Source organism: Loxodonta africana, chromosome 15, assembly GCF_030014295.1.
Source record: "Loxodonta africana isolate mLoxAfr1 chromosome 15, mLoxAfr1.hap2, whole genome shotgun sequence".
Lineage (NCBI taxonomy): Eukaryota > Metazoa > Chordata > Mammalia > Proboscidea > Elephantidae > Loxodonta > Loxodonta africana.
Window position 1 is genome coordinate 28,192,495 of NC_087356.1, and position 5,425 is coordinate 28,197,919.

The 5,425-nt window shown below is 51.2% G+C and overlaps 1 long non-coding RNA gene across 1 annotated transcript; it reads right to left on the reverse strand.

The window, feature by feature from the left end:
* Positions 1-1,763: 1,763 nt before the first annotated feature.
* Positions 1,764-4,420, reverse strand: LOC135227731 (uncharacterized). Its single transcript, XR_010317855.1, has 3 exons — positions 4,321-4,420; positions 3,634-3,740; positions 1,764-2,222 (listed from the first exon to the last, which is right to left on the reverse strand). It is a non-coding gene; the product is annotated as an uncharacterized LOC135227731 (long non-coding RNA).
* Positions 4,421-5,425: the final 1,005 nt, after the last annotated feature.

The window sequence follows — 5,425 nt, forward strand, 5'->3', positions numbered from 1 at the left end:
TAGGCCCGCTCTGGGTGAACGTGCGGAGGGCCACACAGGTCTGGGAAAGGGCTTTTGGAAGCGGGGTGCGTTGAGGATGCTTTTCAGCGAGGCAGAGGGGAGAGAAGGGAGGCCGGAGGCTCAAGAGGGAGGGGAGGCTGACTGGAGAGAGAGACGCGGGAGGACACCGAGCCCTGAGGAGCAGATGCCTCTGGCGGGCTGGGACCTTGCAGCCGGTGGAGGGGGAGAGAGCGCAGGGGGCGGATAAGGGATGTGAGGGGAGTCTTCCCAGCTTCCTGGGGGAGGTTAGGTTGATACAGACAGGGCCGGATGGAGCGGTGAGGATGGAATGAGGCCTTCCCCGGGTCTGCAGGGCGTTTTTCGTCTGGGTCAAGGGAAGGAGTGGCCCTGGCTCGGGGCCACTGATAGCCGAGATAGGCCTGGCTCTGGGGGTGAGGGCGGGGGTGAGGGTGGGCGTGGGGTGGAGGGAGGGAGTCAGGGGGCCGCGGCAGGGCCGCAGGGCTCGGTCACAGGGGAGCGGGAGTCGTGGCTTATCAGCCTCATCACCACCGGCCACACTCCACCTCCCCTCACCCCACCGTTCAGGCCTGACTGCCCCGCCGAAGGGAGTGGGTGGGAAGGGGCTCTCCGGGGTTTCATTCATTTCTGCAGTTAATTGACCTCTAAAGCCCTGCCGGCCCGCCGGCTCCAGCCCCAGAGCCGGAGCCACAGCGGGGAAGAGCCGTGCCCTAGTAATAGCTTACTCTTACCGATTGCACTGTTCTTAGCGCTCTGTATTAACTCATTTTATGTTTACAACAACTTGACAGAATGAAGTATTATAATTATCTATGCCCATTTTGGAAACCCTGGTGGTGCAGTGGTTAAGTGCTACAGCTGCTAACCAAAAGGTCGGCAGTTCGAATCCACCAGGCGCTCCTGGGAAACTCTGTGGGGCACTTCTACTCTGTCCTATAGGGTCGCTATGAGTCGGAATCGACTTGGCGGCAGTGGGTTGGGTATGCCCATTTTACGGACGAGGAAACAGAGACACAGGAGGTTAAAAAACTTGTCCAAGGCCACGCGGCTACTTTAACCGGCACTTGGGTTTGAACCTGGGGGTGGAGGGTAAGCGGGATTTGGTCCCATTCTTAAGGCCAAGCTACACCAGTGAGGGAGTAGATCTGGGCCCCTTCTACGGAGTGTTGTGGTTCTTTTTTTTTTTTTCTATCAGGCCTGGCGCCGGGGCTGGTGGGGAATGCAGCCAGCGCGCCACCCAGTGGTCATGGCCGTGCAGGACTTCTCTCTTCCTTCAAGAACTTGGACCGAAAAGCTCCAGCGTTCCTTTCGGGACTCTGGGGTCCTGAGGGCTTGATGGCCAAACCTCTCTCCCAAGGGAGCTCCAGAACCCCATCAGGTTAGGCAGTGTTTTCCAAACTGCAGGGTGGAACCCATTAATGTTCATGATATTAGAAATATTTTAAGGGAGAATTACAGAAAACACCAGAGTGAGTGGTATGTACTGAAGGCAAGTATTTATAGAACTTCTGTTTGGTATATATATACACATTTGTGTACTGGGTTCTGATGAAAACCTATTTCTTACCGTGGGTTGAGGCCAAAATGATTTAAAAAGTACTGATTCAAGAACCTAGACTCTCTGGGGTTAAGAATCTATTTTCTTTAATTTATCCTAACGCTCCTCCGAGCAGTTTTTTTTTTTAATCAGCTGTTTCTCTTTTTTTTTTTTTTTTTTAAGTATTCCTTACTTTTTTTTTTTTTGCTTTAATTATGGAAGTGATACAAGAACACATTCCTGATGTCAGAGTCAAGCATTTCAGGGGTGCAGAGAGTAAAATAAGAACACCCCCTTCTGCCCACCCCAATCCCTGGCCCCCAGGCCCTAACTATGAACAATTCTGGTGTGCTTCCATCTAATCCCCTTTCTGTAGATATAAAGTATGCGTGTGCATGTCTGTATTATTTTTACATAGATTACATGGAACTACATCTACAGGTGTCTGCATTTTTTTCACATTACAATATCTTAGAGATCTTTGCATGTCTCGGCATGTGAATTTATCTCATTTTTTTCAGGGCTGAGTGATATTCCACCGTTCATACTTAGCCTCACTCTTGTAGGTTCCTTACCTGATTGTCCATTAGGAGAGCAGCTCAGCTCCTTCCCCGAGACCACACATTAGGGAGCAGTCTCCTCTTGTTTTCTTGAATGGATAGAGACTCTGCAGTGGAATAAGGGGAGAATGGGGGACGGGGTGGTGTATAGCCTAGAAGGGCTCCAGAAGGTTCGGCTGCCACCTCCTAGACACCTCAGCCTCCCCTTGGACTCCCTTCTCTAAATATCCTCCATGTCCCGCCTCTCAAGTGCATTAATTTCCCTGATACTGGCCCAGAAGCATGGGATGGGGGGCACCCTCAGCCCCCTGGCTCTTCCCAGCAGCGTCTCTCCACCCAGTGTTGGCCTGGCCCAGGCCAGCAGCAGCCACAACCTGGCATGGGGAGCTTCCAGGACTAGAAGACGATCACTGGGGATGCTTAGCAACACTCCGAGTTAATTATTTAATTGGGTGAAACATCCGTTAGGGAGGATTCTCACTTCCCAGACAGCCTGTGAGTAAACATGTCGAGAAGAGAAGAGTGAGGTGTTGGCGAAAGCTGCCATTCAGCCCTCGCTCCTCCCCCACGCCCCACACCCCAGCTGGGGAAGGGGACCCCCAAAGGACTCTGCCCAAATGTTTCTGCAGGCAGACCTGGACCAGCTGGCCAGGCAGGCCTCAGAGAAGACAGGCTGTGTCCCTGAGGAGGGAAGATGTGGCTCCAGCCCCTCAGCCTCATGACCAGGGCTTAACAGGCATGGCATTATCAGGAAACCACACTCACGCCAGCTAGCTCACTATAAAACCAAACCAAACCAGTTGCCAACAAGCCGACTCTGACTCATGGTGAATCCCTGTGTGTGAGAGTAGAACTCTGCTCCATAGGGTTTTCAATAGTGATTTTTTTTTTTTTTTTTTTTTTTTGCAAGTAGACCGCTAGGCCTTTCTTCTGAGGCCTCTCGGTGGACTTGAACCTCCAACCTTTCCGTTAGCAGCCAAGCGCATTAACTGTTTACATCACCCAGGGACTCCAGTTCACTGCGTTGTTAGCTGCCGTCGAGTCAGCCCCTGAATCATGGCTACTCCATGCACAATGGAAGGAAACGCTGCCAAGTCCCGTGCCCTCCCCCACCACCAGTTGCAGATCAGACCATTGTGATCCATAGGGTTTTCATTGACTGATTTTCTAAGGTAGATGACCAGGCCTTTCTTCCTCAAACATCTTAGACGTGATGCTCCACTGACATCCGTCCAACACCATAGCAACATGCAAGCCTCCACTGACGGGGGCGGTGGCTGTACATGAGGTACATTGGCCAGGAATGGAACCCAGGTCTCCATGGAAGGTGAGCGTTCTATCACTCAACTGCCATTGCCCTCATCCAATTCACTATAGAGGAGATTAGTTTCAGAACCGAGTTACAGGAGTATTGTAAGAGCTGAAAACTGGGAGGTGGGGTAACTCAAAGATAAACCATTGCAGGAAGCTGCTACCCCCTCTAGAGCTAGAGAGTCAGAGGGAAGAGATGGTGCTCACCAGAGCCCAGGCACTGGGCTGACAGGTCAGTGCAAGAGCTGCAGAGGGGCCAGTGGCTGGGAGCTGGACCCATCCTGGGGGTTGCCTGGCAGAGGCTGGATCCACCGCTGGAAGCAGAGAGAGAAAGGATGAGAAATACTCTACCCTTTCCCCTCTTCCCACTCTCCAATCATCCACCAGTGCCTCGGATGTTTGCACCCAACAGATAACCAGTGGATAAGGCAGCCTGGGAGATATGATCTGCAGGGCGAGCTTCCTGCATACAGGACAGAGCAGGGGAAGGGCAGGCAATGAATTGGGGAGCAAATAGGCAAATGACCAGCCGAATGGGGCAACTCAGAGGCTGGGCCTGGTGCTGGGTCTGCCAGTGGGAAGAATCAGCTTTCTTGAGGAGAGGGAGACCTGTGTGGAGGTGCAGTGCTCTGAGTGTGCAAGAGAAGGAGAATGCCTGGTTCCCATCTGTGCTTGTCAGGGTTTAGTGTGGCAACACCCACTGGGCGTTTTAACCAGGGAAAGATTTAATACAGGGAATTAGATGCTTTACAAAATGGTTGGAAGGGCCAGATTAGTGGGTTCTATCCTGGACATTCAGGAATGACCCCTAGAAGAATTCTGAACTGACACCCTGTAGCACAACAACTTCTGAGGTCACCCCTGAACTATGAGTTTGAGACCACACTCCTGTACCTGCAATAAAGAGATCAAGATGCCACAACTGGTGCTGTCACTGCTGCTGTGGCCTCTTGTCACTCAGAAGCTAGAGAACCAGGACAATGGGAAGCCGCTGCAGAGAGACAGAGAGAAGGAAAAAAATCTTGTTTCTACAATCTTATCAGCTACGGGAAACAACTACAGGCAGGAAATGAATGGCCTTGACCTCACTTTTACCTTCTTGAGTATAACCAATTCATGGAACCCAATTTATTTCCAGAACCTTAGCTTCAAGGGAGTCTGGCAATGCAGTTTTTAACTTCCCAGCCTCTCCAGCCAACAGAAGAGCGGTATGGGAGGTTGAGGGAACCCATCCTGTGTCCTCCACACCATTCTTAGGAAACTCACAGTCAGGTCAAGGATAGTGTAGACTGTATGATGAGGACTCCAAATGCCACAGAAGTTCTGAGAGAGAGGCTCGCACTCAGAGCTGTAACGCGAGGAAGGCTTCACAGAGCTGCGAGCTAGCACGTACACATTCAGGTGTGTCAGCCCGTGCTGAGGGCTTTACATGCACCAGCTCATTCCATGTGTCTTAGTCATCTAATGCTGCTATAACAGAAATCCCCTAAGTGGATGGCTTTAACAAAAAGAAATTGATTTCTTCCCAGTAAAATAGGCTAAAGTCCAAATTCAGGGTGTCAGCTCCAGGGGAAAGCTTTCTCTCTCTGTTGGCCTTCTCTCATCAATCTTCCCCCAGACTAGGAGTTTCTCTGGACAAGAACCCCAGGTCCAAAGGACACACTCTGCTCCTGGTACTGCTTTCTTGGTGGTATGAGGTCCCCAACTCTCTGCTTGCTTCCCTTTCCTTTTTATCTCCTGAGAGATAAAAGGTGGTGCAGGCCACACCCCAGGGAAACTCCCTTTATACTGGATCAGGGGTGTGACCCGGGTAAGAGTGGTGTTACAATCCCACCCTAATCCCTCTAACATAAAATTACAATCACAAATGGAGGACAACCACACAAGGCTGGAAATCATGGCCTAGCCAAATTGATACACACATTTTTGGGGGGACATAATTCAGTCCATGACACCATGCTCACACTTACCTCACGGGACAGGATCCAATATATCCCCA